Below are 17,122 nucleotides of genomic sequence, written 5' to 3'. Positions count from 1 at the left end.
CCAGGGTTATCAAACCACCATGACCACAGAAACTGGTGTTCCACGGAACACACTTCGGGAGACGTGGTCACAAGACGGTCTGGTTAACAGCCCAGACTGACAAGATCCGCGCCGAGAGAGAGAAAAGAACTGAGGTTCACAATGAGACTTAACACGGGCATCTGAAGTCCAGCAGCCGCACCTTCCCCCGCCAGCTGCTGAGTCGGGAGAAGGAAGCAGCGTGCGGTCTCCTGCCGCCCCTGCCCTGGACCTGGGTCTACGGTAAGAAGAGCAAAGGACCGCAGAGATGGAGAGAGCGCCCTTTGCCCCCTAAGCTGGGGAAGACACCTGACTCGGGGCTGGCCTGGAGGGAGAGGGGCCCCATCCTTACCCCGAGGACGACTCTGCTATCTGCGCGCTGGCTGCCGGTGCTGAGGCTGGCCCACGTCTGTCTGGGCAGGGTCTTGGCATTCCTCTCGCTCCATGGAAGCAGCCTCCCTACGAGAAGTAAGAGCTTCCGTCAGCGTTCCCTGCTGTGCTGCCAACGTTCTCTGAGCGCTTGCTCGGTGCCAGGCCCACGGCTGGGCTCCTGGGGTGACAAGAGGGAACCAGACAGGCTACTGGGAGATGCCAAGTTACCGTTACAGTTGGCTTAGGGGAGCCCAGGGCTCTGCTGGGGGCACCGGGCAGCGAGGGGAACGTGGAGGAAGCACTAGACCGAGACCGGGGAGTTGGGGTGGGCGGGCCTCCCTGGACAAGGTGTTGCCCAAACTGACTCTTGAGGAAGAGCAGAAGCAGGAGAAAAAACATCCCAGGCAGAAGTAACAGCACAAGTTTGCCCAGAAGGGAGAGAACATGACATCTAGACAGCGCTGAGTCGTTCAGTCTGCATAGATCTCGGACCGGAGGAGAAAGGTGGCGAGACAGGAGCCACAGGGGGGCAAGTTGAGTTCAGGCGAAGACACAGCCTCAGCCCAGACACACGAGTTCAACTCAAACACAAATTCCAGCTGGCACCTATGAGTCAGGGAGCATTTAGTGAGCACCTACTACACCCCAGGCATTGCTCAGAACCATTCACAAAACTGAAAAGGACAAGTCAGCAGGGTGAGGTGGGAAGTTATGATCAGACCACAGTAGGGGTTGGGGGCAGGGAGTGTCTAAACCACTAGGAGTCGGGATGGCGGCTCAGCCACCACGAAAGGCCAAAGGATAAGCAGGAGTTGAGAGGAAGGAGGGAGTGCGGGTGGGGAGTGCACGGGCGGACAGGGGAACTGAATGGCTCTGGGAGGGACTGTGGAGCCTTTAACCACGTGTACCAGTGAGCACCTCACGCACTCACTCCATGCCAGGCACCGTGCTGGGAGGAAAGAAGCAGAAGACAGTACTCAGCCTGGAGGAGAGATAGGTCACTTACCCAGCAAACCCACTCAGGGTGACGGCAGCCAGCAGAAGAGTACCTAGAGTTAGCTGTAAAGGCACAGAGGCCTCTAAGCCAGACTCTACCCCCACCCCGTGCTCCTCAAGGACGGGGTCCCCGCGGAGGCTGGACAGCCCAGTCACCTGCCCATGGCACAGCCTGAACCAGAACTCAGGCCTTGGGACTCCCGGTCACTGATTCTTCTAGTCCTCCCTCTTCCGGGAAATACACGCTGACCACCGCCAACATATTCACCCAGAGCTAATGCCTCCTTCCTCTGTAATATTTCTATTATTATGCTGGCCACGGTGTCAATGCTTTCCTGCCTGCCTCTCCTCCCAGACCGCAGCTCAGGAGGCCAGGAACTGTGTTCTCTAGCATCATTCTTGGTCCGGGCCAGGTACTTACTAAAGATTGGCTAAATGGATGAATGAACAAATGGATGATTGAAGGATCAAGGATGGAGAGACGGTGTGCTGGGCTCTAGGACCCTACACCCATCCCACCTGACTCCTCATGAGGTCTTAGACCATCACCCTGTGCCTCAGTGTCCTCATGTGAAAATCTGGAATCGCCTCCACTCTCAGGAGAGGGAGTCAGGAACCCAGGTGATCTCTTCCCTCCAGCTCCTGCAGGTGAGGTCCAGGCCAAGCCAGGCAGCAACCCAAGGCCCAGCCACTTCCCCAAGTTCTGACCCAATGGGGCAATCCTCAGGAGTCCCCTCTGTCCAGAAAGGCCACTTGAAGTTTGCAAAGGAAACTGCTTCCTAGTGGGTGTGCCCGCAGAATGGAGTACAAAAAAACACAGCATTGAGTTGGGGGGGAGGGGAGTCACAAACATTTCTTGGGCCCCTGCTCTGTATCCTGGAAGGCAGAGAGACATTAGACCAGACCCCAAAGCACCTCTAAGACTGGGAAGACAGGAAGGCAGAGGCCCGCCATTCATGCCCCAGTTTCTCTCCAGTACTTCAGCACAAGCCATCTGTCCTTGCCTCCCCTCACAAGCCAGAGAAAGACTTGACCTTCATGAAGGCAATGCCAGTGTGACTGAGCGACGGGCACTGCCCAGCCCTCTGAACGAACTCCCACTCCCCCATCCGCTCTGCAGGAAATATCACCAGCAACAGACCACCTCCTCCTCCTCCTCCTCCTGCCCACAGTCTGTCTGTCTGCCGATCTGTCTGCTCAAAGAGGTTAAAGAAACTCCTAATGGAAAAGATGAGTGAGGCCCATGGGAACCTTTCAGCTCCACCAAATCCCTCCTCCACAATTTAGGCCCAAATTCCCTTTCCCTCAAAAGCTCTCTCTCTCCTCACCCTCACACCTCATCCTCCAAAGGCTTCCTGGGATAGAGCCGGCAAAGAAGCATCAGGCGAGCGTGCTCAGCCCCACCCTTCCAGTCAAGTCCTAATCAAGAGTGTCGGACACCCCCCAACCATATCTCCTCCTTCCCAAAAAAGGCAGTCCCTAGTTGCATCAGCTGAGCACCAGCCCAGTCTTGGTTCACTCCAGTCCAGACCAAGGGGAAAAAGCAATCAACAAAAGAAGCAGAATCATCGTGAACCCCAAACACCCTGGCTACGCTCCTTCAGCCTGGGAACTAACTTTGCTGGATCTCCAGTCCGGACCTCATCAGATCTGGCTCTTGGGCCCATACGGATGCACAGAACATGGGCAGGGCCTCAGACCCTGAACCGATCCCCCCGGGGAACCCCCAGTGCTGACGAGCCCCAAGATCTTAGCTAGGGATCCTGCCCCCAAGTCAGGGCACGGTTCCCGCCGGATCAAGAGGAGGGAGGGGTCCGAGGGAAGTGGAGGGGGCCAGGAGCCCAGGAGAAGAGAACAGGGGAAACCTTTAAAAACGGGGGGAAAAAAAAGCTGCCAAGGAGAGGTTTCAAGGTGGAACCTCTACGAAGTGGGGAGCGTGTGCGTGTAGGAGTTAGGATCTGGGGGAACCTAGGGGATGACAAGGGGACCTGGGGGAGCCCAGGCGGAAACTCCCGGTATGTTGAGCGCAGGGAGGCACTGGGGTGCCTGGGAGGGGGCTCGCGCGCCGCGGCGCCGGGGGAGGGTGGGGCCCCGGAGACCCAGAGTACCGGGGAGCCAGGAGGTAGGCCGAACTGAGCTGCGGCGGGAGGCCCCAGGGAGCCAGCCGCGGCTGGCAGAGCCCGAGCTGCCCGAAGCGCCCAGAGCCCGGCAGCTGGCCGGGGGCGTGCAGGAGTGGGTTTCGAGAAGTGACAGCTCGTGCCCCTTTCCCCGCCCCACCCACTCACCTGGTCCCGCCCGGTCCGGCCGCCCAGTACGCAGCCCCGCGCCCCCGCTGCTCTGTCCCGCCGCCGGCCGCTGCGCCCCTCCGGCGCCTCCTTTTGTTTGTCCCTCACTGCACCACTCAGCCTCCTCCGCCCCGGAAGTGACGTCACCACAGGCGCGAGCGCGGCGCCTAGGGCGTCGCCATCTTTTTGATGGGGACTCTCTTCGCGCCCTCCTACCCTGAGCCCCCAGGTGGCGCCATGTTTGTTTGGGGCGGAAGTAGCGGAGACCGGGCTCGGCCCCCTTAAAGGCACACGGACACCTGTAACCTTCGGGGCGCGCTGGGGGACGAAGCGGTGAAGCCGCCGAGGCGGGGGTGAGTAGCTCGTGCCTGCGCTTTGCTGCCCCGAGGCCGGGTGCCGAGGCCGGAGGACCTGGTAACCGGTTCCAAGCTCGTTTGTGCCAGAATACTCGCTGCGTTTGATGCTGCTGGTACGGTGGAAGTGGCGGCGCCGAAATCTTAACCCAGCCAGGAACCGCCCCTGGGGATAAATTGCGCGCGCTTGACGCTGACCCGCACTCGGACGCTGGGACTCGCGCAGGCTGTCCTCTCTGCACCCACCTCCCGCATCCCCCGAGGTGATGTCTGTGGGGAGGAAGAAGCCCAAGGTAGCTTGGCCATTTATGGGCAGAGCCGGGGCTGGCACCGGGACACCGCTCCGTGGGGCCGGAGTCCTCGCGGTTCCCACACTGACAATAGTAACGCCCGCCACGCTAGGAAATAATCCATACCATGGAATGCTGTGCAGCCATTAAAACGAAAAATGTTCTATATGCACTAACATGGAACGACTTCCAAGATACCTTAGATGAAAAAAAAAAAAGGAAGGGGCAAAAAGACCTGCGTTGATCGGCGCTACAGTTTGTGGGGAAAAAAACGTGTGTGTGAGAGTGTGCGTGTCTGGGGGGTGCGCACCAGCCGTCTGGTAAGAAAGGGTTAACTGTGGTAGCCTCGGACAGGGGAACTGGAGTCCTCGGTACCCGGGCAAGGGGGAAGAATTTATTTTTTAAATAAGATGATGAAGATATAAGGGCTCATATCCATCAAGCCTTGAGCCAGTGCCTGGGTTCAGCCCTCCTGCTGGAAGGTCTGATTTTCCCCTGTCGTTAGAGGCGGGAATATGGCTGCGAGATTAGGGACTTAATACCTCCCCGCCTGGAAGCGGAGAAACTGGAATTTGAGCCCCTGAGGGTTTTAAGCTAATGGCTAGGATCTCCTTACCCACTTCCCACTGAGAATCTTTTTTTTTTTTTTTTAAAGATTTTATTTATTTATTTGACAGAGAGATAACAAGCAGGCAGAGAGGCAGGCAGAGAGAGAGGAGGAAGCAGGCTCCCTGCTGAGCAGAGAGCCCGATGCGGGGCTCCATCCCAGGACTCTGAGATCATGACCTGAGCCAAAGGCAGCGGCTTAACCCACTGAGCCACCCAGGCGCCCCGAGAATCTTTTTTTGTTATTAACCACATGACAGCCAGTGTGGGGTCTGGCAGGCAGCTCTATCCAAGTAACTGTTTATTGGCTGTTTACTGACTGAACAGGTACAACGGACTGGAGACAAGTGGCAAGTGTAGAATGAAGAGAGGGACATTAGAGGCCAGAGCACAGACTAGAGTTAAAGGCCTGCCCCCTTTGCTCCTGGAGACTGTGAACGTGGCACATCCCTCCCCGAGCCTCCCTGTCCACACCTTTACATCTAACCAGTGCGACCACAATGCCACCAGTGCCCCACCTGTCCTACCTAGGGCTTTACGTGCAGATGAGCCCCATTTTACAGATCGGTAAAGGAAACACAGAGAAATTAAGAGAGTTGCCCAAAGGGGGAGCTCCCCCACTAACTGAGAGAGATTGCTGGGCTTCTTGGGTCCCCCTCAGCCTCCAGGGATCGTCCACACTAATGCTTTGGGGAGACCTCCAGTCCTAGTTGAGCTGCCAGAGGCTGAGGATCTGGTGGAGAACAGGACAGACACACAGCGCCTGTTTCTGAAGTCTAGTGAGGGTGACAGACAACCCAGCACTTAGCATCTGTGAGGAGCCCTATGGTGGGCAGCAGCTCAGGCCTTGGGAGCACAATGCCAGAAACATCTGACTCAGCCTGGGTGGAGAAAGAGAGGGCTTCTCAAAGTAGGTAACTTTAAAAAAGAAAGAATTTATTTATTTGAGAAAGAGAGAGAGAGAACACAAGTTGGGCAGGCGGGGGGTGGGGTGGGGGGGAAGGGGCAGATGCAGAGGGAGAAGCAGACTCCCCGTGAGCAAGGAGCCCCCGATGCGGAACTCTATTCAGGATTCCAGGATCATGACCTGAGCCAAAGGCAGATGCCCAACCGACTGAGCCAACCCAGGTGCCCCTCAAAATAGGTAACTTTTAATCTGTGTCTGAAAAACGCGTAGGGTACCTGGAAGGCAGAATGATGAGGCTGGAGATCCAAGTAGAGGCATGCTCATACCTGAAGGTAACTGACATGATCACAGATCATGCAGGTTAGAAAAATTCAGTCAAACATCTGCATGAATCCATCTTTCCTCCGGGAGAATGCCTTCCCATGCCAACCTCTGTGGATTTCCACCCTCTATCCACACTTAACTCCTGTGCATATGCCAGAGTAGGACTTCCCGATTTTAGAATCCAGGTGGGGGCGACAAAGGAACACAGGAGAGTTGATAACAAGGAAGTTTCTCTATGGACACGCCCACCTCCCACCTGGACTCCCCCACCCCTAAATTCCTCCCCACTCCTGATTGGCAGCCAGCTGGCTAAAGCAGGAACTCTGCCTTGCAAATCCAGGTGTTAGTACTGGAAGTTTCTGTCTTTCTGGCTGTTTACGGTTACTCGGGTTCTCAGGTTGTCAGTGCCCTGGGACATCCAGTTGGACAGGGCCCCTCCCCGCCCCAGTTCTGTGGCCAGCAGGTCAAAGTCGCTCCAGCTACAGTGGAAGAGAAATCACTGCCAGTCCTGTGCCAACACACGGTGGGGCCACTGCACTGTCAGCTCCTTGAAAAAATACAGGCAAACGCTTATCCTACTTCCTCATTCCTGGGTCATTGGTATAAGCTTTGGAATTGCGGCTAAGGTCTTTCGGTGCTTTTCCGGGACTTTGACTTTGGGTAAGTCATTTCCCTACTCTGAGCCTTAGTCTCTGTAAAACTGATGTGACTCTATTTAATGTTCTTGCCAGGCATGAAGTATGTAAATGTAGATCTGTTTTTCCCCCATGTGTAAAACTGCCTTAGCACGAGATCTCAATTTTGGATCTCTATCCTGTGCCAGGAGAATAAAGAGGGGGCTACCTACTGCGTGTCTCACTCAGGGTCTCCACTCACCACCCCCTCCCCCAGCAGCCCGGAAACCTGCAGTCTGGGCTCCAGAAGTCATTTCTCTCTGCTTTGCCTTTGACTTTGATTCCAAAGTCAGGGGAAATGAGGTGTAGGTCACTGTGCTTACTAGATCCCTCCAAACAAGTTGTCGCCTCCCTTGGGGCAGAACCATCAGCTCAACAGGTTTTTGTGTTTTTTTTTTAAAGATTCCATTTATTTATTTGATGGACAGAGATCACAAGTAGGCAGAGAGGCAGGCGGGGGGTGGGTGGTGGGTGTCGGGGAAGCAGGCTCCCCGCTGAGCAGAGAGCCCCATGATGCAGGGCTCAATCCCAGGACCCTGGGATCATGACCCGAGCTGAAGGCAAAGGCTTAACCCACTGAGCCACCCCGGTGCCCCAACTCAACAGGTTTTCACAAAATCTTTGGCTTGTAGGAAATCTGGTTTTAGACTGAGAAAAGAAAGAGAGGGAAAAAGAGAAGAGAAAGAAAAGAAAAATCAGGACTCATTATCTGGCAAGAAACTTTCCTGTATAGGTTTAAATCTTAACAGCTTTTTTTTTTTTTTTTAAGATTATTTATTTATTTATTTATTTGAGAGAGAGAACAGGCAAAAACAGAGGGGAGGGGTGGAGGGAGAGGGAAAAGCAGACTCCTGGATGAGCAGAGACCGGGGCTGACCCCAGAACGCTGGGATCGCAGCCTGAGCTGAAGGCAGCCCCTCAGTTGAGCTGCCCAGGCACCCTGTGTCAACAGCTTCTTTTGCACAGGTCCCCACGGGCCAGGACCTGTGCTGAGCGCTTTCTGTGAATGGCTGCTTTATTGTTATCCCCTTGGACGGACAAGAAAACTGAGTCTAGAGAGCTTGCGGTGTGGCGTGACCAAGGCCCCACAGCTGGTTCAGAGTGGAGCTTGGGACCATTCTATCCATGCCCAAGCTTTCATTTTCTGGGATTGTTCGTGTAACAAGCTGCCCCTCCCTGGGCCCCATCTCCAGAGCACTGTGGTTTGTGTCTTCTCAGTAACTGGGGCACCTTACATTTTGAGCCCAGGGGATGCTAAACATCCTTCCAGACGCCGGAGAGATCTTCCCCGTGGAGGACTGACTCACCCCAAATACCAGGTGTGCCCCTTTTGCGAAACACGGAAACCAAATCTCCATATTGCATGGAATTGGCTTTGGGGGCTTGGGGCTAGGCGAAGAGGCAAGGCTCCAGCCCCGGAGGGCTGCTGGTCCGTTGGCAGGGGAGCTAATGGAGGCGGCAGCATCCACCTCCTGAAAGAGGGGTGTTTGGGGAAAGCCTTTGAATGACTGAAAACAGCAAACCAGGATTCAAATCGCAGCTCAGGCTCTCAGCTCGGTGGGCTTTGTTCTCTGAGCAAAATAGGGATGATAATGCCTTCCTAGAAGGTTGTTTTGAAGATTAGGGAATTTAGCACAGTCGTCAGATGTATAGTGGGGGTCCCTCTGAGTTCAGAGGAAGGCCCAGGTGGACACAGAGGCAGAGAGGAGGCAGAGCTGGGACTGGGCCCTGCTAGGGAGATAGGACTGGGGGTTAGGGGTATGCCAGGCAGGGGCACAGATGTCTATCTGGCTCAGCTGGTAGAACGTCCAACTCTTGATCTCAGGGTGATGAGTTCAAGCCCTACATTGGGCGTGGAGCCTACTTAAAAAATAAGGAAAGGAGGGGCGCCTGGGTGACTCAGTGGGTTAAAGATTGCCTTCAGCTCAGGTCATGATCTCGAGGTCCTGGGATGGAGCCCCGCATCGGGCTCTCTGCTCAGCAGGGAGCCTGCTTCCCCTTCTCTCTCTGCCTGCCTCTCTGCCTACTTGTGATCTCTCTCTCTGTCAAATAAATAAATAAAATCTTAAAAAAAAAATAAGGAAAGGGTTGAGGCGTGCAGCTGCCTTCATCTCAGGTCATGATCTCAGCGTCCTGCAATCAAGTCCCACATCAGGTTGTCCGCTGATCAGGGAGCCTGCTTCTCCCTCTCCTTCTGCTACTCCCCCTGCTTGTGCTCTCTCTCTGTCAAATAAATAAATAAAATCTTAAAAAAAAAAAAAATAAGGAAAAGGGACACTTGCATAGCTCAGTCGGCTAACTCCTGATTTCGGCTCAGGACATGATATCAGGGTTGTGAGATGGAGCCCCTTGCTGCCCGCACTGTGGTATTTGCTCCAATGAATACTGGAGGGAGAACAGTAACAGTGATGATATTTGTGGAACACTGACTCTTCGAGGGGCACCACGCTAAGTGACTTTCACATGGCCTCTCACTGACGTCTCACGACAGCTCTATGAGGCAGGTGCTATTATCATTCCGATTCAGATATGGTTCTCAGAAAGCTTTAATAATTTTGGGCACCTGAGTGGCTCAATCGGTTGAGCATCTCACTTCGGCTCGGGTCATGATCCGGGGGTCCTGGGATCGAGCCCCCACAGCAGGCTCCTTGCTCAGCGGGGAGTCTGCTTCCCCCCTCTCTCTGCCCCTCCCCTCGCCCCTCTCATGCTCTCTTTTCTTGCTCTCTCAAATAAGTAAAATAAAGTCTTTTAAAAACTTTAATAATTTGCCAAAAGTCACACAACCAATAAATGGCTTCAGTCCAAGATCTGTCTGATTCCAGAGCCTCACAGCCTCAAAACAAAACAAAACAAAACAAAGTGTTGAGGGGCAGCTGGGTGGCTCAGTTGTAAACCGTCTGCCTTAGGCTGAGGTCATGATCCCAGCGTTCTGGGATCGAGCCCTGCATCGGGCTCCCTGCTCTGCAGGAAGCCACCTTCTCCCTCTCCCACTCCCCCTGCTTGTGCTCCCTCTCTCGCTATCTCTCTCTCTGTGTCAGATAAATATATAAATTTTTTTGGAAAGTATTGAAGTGTGTAAGACCCTAACCCCATCCCAGAGAAAACCACTATTAATAATTTAGCCGTGTCCCTGGAGACAGCCTTGTACATAACCAAGTGGCCCTTGCTTTGCACAACAGAATGAGTTTCAGGCACAAAGGTTCAGTTAAATAACACTGGTCCCTCAGCCACACCGTTCCAACTTCCGTTGTGATGTCCCATTAACTACAAGTCATGGTCCAGAGTGTGAACTTTGCTCCTTTTTAGCCCACGGACGGCTGTGGTGATGACAGATGTGCTTTGACTAATCACATCACTTCTTTCAGAGCCTGTCAGGGACTGGCCCCTGGCATGCTCTGCAGTTCGCACACACACACCCCCAAAGCTCCGTAGTTGTGTTGCCTCCTGCCTCCCAGTGGTGAACCCACAGGACAGGCTACACAAGTGGATCATCAGAAGAGGGAATTGGCCAACCAAGATGAAAGTGCTGCAGAGAAATGCAGAGCCATGAGACAGTGGGAAATGCACATTGAAGGGCACCTGGGTGACCCAGTCCTTGCGAGTCTGCCTTCAACTCAGGTCATGATCCCAGGGACGTGAGATCAAGCCCCGCATCTGGCTCCCTGCTCAGCGGGAAGCCTGCTTCTCCCTCTCCCACTCCCCCTGCTTGTGTTCCCTCTCTCGCTGTCTCTCTCTCTCTGTGTCAAATAAATAAATAAAATCTTTTAAAAATGTGCATTGAACCTAAGTGGAATGATGAAAGAAAGCGCTGGCTGTAGGGATGTTGACAGCACAGCTCTTTGCTGTTCTAGAAACTCCAGCAAGTAGAGAAACTTAGTGAAGGCAGGTTGACCATCGTACATGATGCACGTGGTTGTAACCAAAAGGATGAAGATGTCCCAGAGGAAGGGATGCCAGACAAAGAGGTCATATCAAAGGAACACCCAGATATATTTCACAACAGTGAAAATACAAGGGAGGAAATGTTTGAAGTTGATGTCAACTCAGAAGGAAGTAAACTCATCAAGGCTGAGAAAAGATGCTATTCCCTATCCCAAGTTAGGGGACTAGAAAGCAAGCAATGTTCGCACTGCTCTGGAAAATTTTCCCCCAGATTAATTGAAATATAATTAACAAATAAAATTGTCATACATGGGGTCCCTGGGTGGCTCAGTCGGTGAAGCGTCCCAACTCTTGGTTTCGGCTCAGCTCATGATCTCAGGGTCGTGAGGTCGAGCCCGAGTCAGGCTCTGCCCTGGGCCTGGAGGCTGCTTAAGATTCTCTCTCCCTCTGCCTCTCCCACCTCTCTCTCCCTCCCTAAAAAAAAAATAAAGTGCACAAGATGATGATTTGATATACGTAGACATTGTGAAGTGACTCCCACTGACAAGTTCATTAAGACATCCATCACCTTACAGAGCTACCTTCTGTGTGTGTGAGAGCGAGAGAGCGAACGTTTAAGAACTACTCTCCTAGCAAATTTAAATTCTACTCTACAGTATTATCAAGTAGAGTCACCATCTCTATGCCAGGTCCTCAGAACATCTTCATCTTATTTTTTTTAAAGATTTTATTTATTTATTTGACAGAGATCACAAGCAGGCAGAGAGGCAGGCAGAGAGAGAGCCTGAGCAGAGAGCCTGATGCGGGGCTCGATCCCAGGACCCTGGGATCATGACCTGAGCTCAGGGCAGCTGCCCAACCAACTGAGCCACCCAGGCATCCCAAGTGTGTACCTTTTTATCAACCTCTCCTTCCCCTTGCCCCGTGGCCCCAGCAGCTGCCAGTCTACTATTTCTAGGAGTTCAACATTTTTTTTTTTTTTTTTTAGATCCCACTTATAAATGACACCACACAGTATTTGTTTTTGGCTGATTTCACAGGGCATTACACACTCCAAGTTCGTTCATGTTGTAGCAAATGGCAGGCTTTCCTTCCTTTTTAAGGCTGAATAACATTCCACTGTACACGTACGCAGACCACATTTCTTTATCCATCCATCCACTGAGAAACGTGTAGGATGTTTCCGTATCTTGGCTATTGTGAATAATGCTAAAATGAACACGGGGAACGCCTGGGTGGCTCAGTGGGTTAAAGCCTCTGCATTTACTTTGGCTATCTCCCCAAAAGATCTTCCTTGATATATTTTTTTTAAAGTATGCTCCATGCCCTATATGAGGCTCAAACTCGTGACCCCAAGATCAAGAGTCACATGCTCTACCGACTGAGCCAGCCAGGCACCTCATTGATGTATATATAATTCTGGAGATTGATTTATTCAACTGAGAATGAGTAAGGTTACCCATGCATGTGCGAGCAGGGGGTAGAGAAAAAGAATCTGAAGCAGACGGCCTGCTGAGTGCGGAGCCAGCCCCACAATCCTGAGATCATGACCTGAGCTGAAATCAAGAGTCAGATGCCTAACAGACTGAGCCACCCAGGCGCCCCCCTCCACTAATTTATTTTTTATTTTTAAGATTTTATTTATTTATTTAACAGAGACCAGCGAGAGAGGGAACACAGGCAGGGAGAGTGGGAGAGGGAAAAGCTGCTTCGCCCTGCCCCAGCAGGGAGCCTGATGTGGGGCTCCATCCCAGGACCCTGCAATCACGACCTGAGCTGAAGGCAGATGCTTAACAACTGAGCCACCCAGGCACCCCTCCACTGACATATTTTTATAAAGAAAAGAAAACACTTTAATTCTTAATGTTTCTAATTTAAGTGGCATTAATTTAGTAAACACTAAATTTATTATTTTTAGTTTTACTATTTTTTCATTTCCCTCTACATTTATAACAAACCATTAGAGTTTTTAATGTTTGACAGCAACTTCCAAAGATCACAGAACAATCATAATTTTTCCCACTCATTGTTAACTTCTCTTTGAATGATTTCAGGTCACCTGGCCATTTTTACAGTCTCGTATTATAGTGGGGAGTGAGGAGTGAGGATTTCCTGTATGCGTACATTTGCACACCATCACATAACGTACCTGTCACACTGTAATTTTATTTTTTTTTAAAGATTTTATTTATTTATTTGACAGAGAGATCACAAGTAGGCAGAGAGGCAGGCAGAGAGAGAGGAGGAAGCAGGCTCCCTGCCGAGCAGAGAGCCCGATGCGGGGCTCGATCCCAGGTCTCTGAGATCATGACCTGAGCCAAAGGCAGCGGCTTAACCCACTGAGCCACCCAGGCGCCCCTCACACTGTAATTTTAAAAAGGCATCTGGGATTATATTGTTCTTCAACCAACGGTTTTTTTTATTACCATACAATTTAAAGATTTGAGGTGAAATCCACATAACATACAACCTACTGTTCTGAAACATACAGGTCAGTGGCTTTTACACTGGTCACGACATTGTGCAACACCCACCTCTAGTTTTCAGAACTTTCTCATTACCACAGAGAAACACCCTTGCCCATTAAATAATTACTCCTCGTTTTCCCTCCCATCTCCTGGTATCTGACCTTCTGACTGTAAGGATTCGCCTATTCTGGAACTGCATACTATGTGACTATGTCTGGCTTCTGTCCCTCAGTGTAATGTTTCCAAAGTGCAGCCAAGTTGTAGCATGGATTGATATGTCCCTTGTTCCTTTTTATGGCTGGGTAATATTCCATGGTATGGATATAGCACAATTTATTCACTCACCCATTGATGGACACGATTATTTCCACCTCTTGACAATGATGAGTAACGGTGCTATGAACATTGGTGCACAAATTTCTATGTACACATGCATTTTCATTTCTTTTCAGTATATACCTAGGAGTGAAGTTGCCAGGTTGTAAGGTCATTCTATGTTTGGACTTCATAAAAATTAAAATTTGTACATCAAAGGACATTAGCAATGAGGGTTGCCGGGGGGAGGGGGGTAGGGAGAGGGTGATGGGGTTATGAACATTGGGGAAGGTATGTGCTATGGTGAGTGCTGTGAAGTGTGTAAACCTGGTGATTCACAGACCTGCACCCTTGGTGTTAATAATACATTATAGTTTAAAATAATAAATAAATAAAATGTTTAAAAAACACAAAGGACATTAGCAAGAATGTGATCAAGGTCATTGATTATTTCAAGTCAGTTTTTGTGGATTTAGTGAGGTAGAGGTCTGACTCCATTCTTTTCTTTTTTTTTAATAATTAACAGCATTTTTTTAAGATTTTATTTATTTATTTGACAGAGAGAGAGCATAAGCAGGGGGAGTGGCAGGCAGAGGCAGAGGAAGGAGCAAGCTCCCCACTGAGCAGGAAGCCTGATGTGGGGCCCCATCCCAGGACCCTGGGATCATGACCCAAGCCAAAGGCAGACACTTAACAGAATGAGCCACCCGGGCACCCCCCAACTCCATTCTTTCGATTGTGGCCACCCAGCTGTCCTAGCACATTTGTTGAAAAGACTGTTTCTTCCACCATTGAAATATTTTGGCACCCTTGTCAAAATCGATTGACTGGGGGCACCTCCTGGCTCAATCAGTGGAGCACGGGACTCTTGATCTCAGGGTCGTGAGTTCAAACCACATGCCAGGTGTGGAGATTACTTTTATTTTTTTAAAGATTTTATTTATTTATTTGACACCGAGAGAGAGAGATCACAAGTAGGCAGAGAGGCAGGCAGAGAGAGGGGGAAGCAGGCTCCCTGCTGAGCAGAGAGCCCAATGCAGGGCTCGATCCCAGGACCCCGAGACCATGACCTGAGCCCAAGGCAGAGGCCCAACCACTGAGCCACCCAGGCACCCCTGGAGATTACTTTTAAAGAAAAGACATATGGGGGCACCTAGGTGGCTTAGTCAGTTAAGTGACTGCCTTTGGCTCAGATCTCAGGGTCCTGGGATCAAACCCCACGTCAGACTCTGCTCAGTGGGGAGCCTGCTTCTCCCTCTCCTTCTGCCTACCGCTCTGCCTACTTGTGCTCTCCTTCTACCTCTCTGTCAAATAAATAAATACAATCTTTTTTTTAAAAAAGACTTAAAAAAAATTAGTTGACCATATGTTTGGGTTTATTTCTGAGCTCTCTATTCAAAAGTGGTATGTGTGTCTGTGCCAATACCACACTGTTTTGCTTGCTGAAGCTTTGTAGTAATCTTTGATATCAACCAGCCTTTTTCACGTAACCTATATTTCTTTCCATGTTAGAACGCTAAGGGCAATCTTAATCTTACTCCATTTAGTGGCTGCACCATTTCTCATTGTATGGATAACTCAGAATATATTAAACCAGCCCCCACCTGATGGACATTGGATTGTCTCCAGGTTTTTCTGTCTCACACACAACACTGCATTGATCATCCAGAGCTCTTTATGCATATGTGTGAGTATCCCTGTAAGATAAATTTCTAGAGAGGAAGTCTTTCCAACGTCCAAGAGTAATGTGTATTGTTATTGTGAAGTTGCCCTCCAAAAGTTACACCAGCGAACATTCTAACTTGGTGTTTCCCAGATCATGGCTTGTAACCTCATAGTGTATGGTAGTATCAGTTTGGTGAGTCTCAGTCTTCTTATCCTCTACCACCTTGAGAGGCAGAGAATAGTGTTTCATTTTAATTTGTATTTTGTTAATTATGAGTAAGGCTTGGCACCTTTTCAAGTTTATCAACTATTTTCTTTTTTGTGTGAATTTATATCTCGCCCACTTTTTTTTTCCTTTAGAAATGTTAGTTTTTTGTTGTTGATTTATAAGAACTGTTTGTATATTGAGGTTCATGCTAAATTAAAATGGCCTCATTACTTGTCTCCTTCGTTAGACTGTGCACTCCTTGAAGAAAAGGAAAGTATCCTGTTCACTGTTAATATACCTGGTGGCGTAGGGCACAGGCATAGCATGTAATAGAAATTCAATAAAAATTTGCTGGGGCAATGAAAAGATATGCACCTATTGTGTGGCAGGCTGAGCCAAGTGGTGATGATAAAAAGATAAACAGAGGAGAGTCCTCGTTTGACCGAGCTCACTGTCTGGTGAGAGTAATAGACATTCATTCTGTCATTCAGCGAAAGTTTATGTAGCAGCTTACTCTCTGCCTAGTGCATAATGTCTTTTGGAACAGCCAGCATGCGGAGATGAGAAAAATGCCAGGACCGTGACTCAGATGACCATGTCCTGGTAGAATCTGGCCTGGTCATTTCCCTTCCCTGGTCATTAGTATCTCCATCCATAAAATATGAGTGACTTTACCAAAATCCCTTATTTCCCATTGAGTATCTGCCCCTGAGTATCCATTTGTCTGTGCTGGTTTTTTTTTTAAGATTTTATTTTATTTATTTGAGATGGAAAGAGAGCATAAGCAGGTGGGGGGTGGTCAGAAGGAGAGAAAGAGGGAGAAGCAGACTCCCCAACTGAGCAGGGAGCCTGACTTGGGGCTCAGCTGGATCCCAGGACCCTGGGCTCATGACCTGAGCCAAAGGCAGAGGCTCAACCCGCTGAGCCACCGAGGCACCCCGAAGTCTATGTTCTAATCATCTCTCCAGGGAATTATTCAGGCACAGAGTTTGGCAACAGGAGGACAGAACTGCCCCACAGATGGTACAGTGTGATGCTCACTCCCATGGCCTGAGACTTGCCCCAGCCCACACACACCAGGCACCCCCTGCCCGGGCAGTCTGCTGCAGGAGAAGCGGCTCCTGGTGTCCAGCTCCAGCCCTGAGGCAGTGCGACTGCTTCAGCACATCCTCATCCAGCACAGGCTCTCTTTGCCCTCTGTGGAGCCAAGTTACTCCAAGGCACCTCCTTTCCCCAGAGTAGGCAGTGCCCAGAGCAGGTGAGGGTCTGTGGTGGTGGCAGAGGAGAGGCGAGAGCCATGAGCTGGGATCTTTTCCCTTGGGGGTGTGACCCTCTGCCCTGTGCTGGGCATTGGGTTTTGCAGACACCTCTCCAATCTCCGGGAGCTCAGTGTAAGTGTTCATTGTTATTTTATCATTATTACCAGTGTCTTTGCCTGTTAATGGAGGTGAGGAAAGCACCTGCTTTCCAGGGCTATTAAAAGGGTCCGATGACATATGGAGTCACCATTTAGCACAGTGCCTGGTACAAAGTAAGCGCTCGGGAGATTAGAGATGATTGCTGATTATGTTCATATTAGTCCCACCACTGGAATCCAGTGAGATGATAGAGGTATAATTTAGGGCAGAGGAGGTGCTGTCACTTTAGGAGAAAGGACAGAATTCATAGATGTGGAATGATGTGGGCGAGGGTGTCAGAGAGAGGATTGTTCTGCTGGACATCCGGAGATTTTGGTCAGGAGACAGAAGAGGGTCCCTCT

The 17,122-nt window shown here is 50.6% G+C and overlaps 2 protein-coding genes across 8 annotated transcripts in view; one reads left to right on the top strand and one right to left on the bottom strand.

Moving 5' to 3' along the window:
- The window catches only part of LRRC8A (leucine rich repeat containing 8 VRAC subunit A), a 28,516-nt gene extending 24,709 nt beyond the window's left edge, over window positions 1-3,807 (bottom strand). The window contains exons 1-2 of one of the 3 annotated variants that reach the window (XM_047699185.1): window positions 3,672-3,807; window positions 371-477 (exon numbers count right to left, since the gene is read on the bottom strand). The gene's annotated coding sequence lies outside the window, so the exon portion shown is untranslated. The remainder of the gene's footprint in view (window positions 1-370; window positions 478-3,671) is intronic. The other 2 variants (XM_047699184.1, XM_047699187.1) reach the window with 2 other exon arrangements.
- An 88-nt stretch (window positions 3,808-3,895) lies between these two features.
- Window positions 3,896-17,122, top strand: part of KYAT1 (kynurenine aminotransferase 1) — a 35,620-nt gene continuing 22,393 nt past the window's right edge. Inside the window, exon 1 of one of the 5 annotated variants that reach the window (XM_047699189.1) lies at window positions 3,896-4,024. The gene's annotated coding sequence lies outside the window, so the exon portion shown is untranslated. Of the gene's footprint in view, window positions 4,025-5,330; window positions 5,356-6,543; window positions 6,812-17,122 lie in introns of those variants that run through there. The other 4 variants (XM_047699191.1, XM_047699193.1, XM_047699190.1 and 1 more) reach the window with 4 other exon arrangements.

The sequence above is a fragment of the Lutra lutra genome, chromosome 13 (genome assembly GCF_902655055.1).
Source record: "Lutra lutra chromosome 13, mLutLut1.2, whole genome shotgun sequence".
NCBI classification, from domain to species: Eukaryota; Metazoa; Chordata; class Mammalia; order Carnivora; family Mustelidae; genus Lutra; species Lutra lutra.
This window is presented reverse-complemented; position numbering and strand designations above follow the sequence as displayed.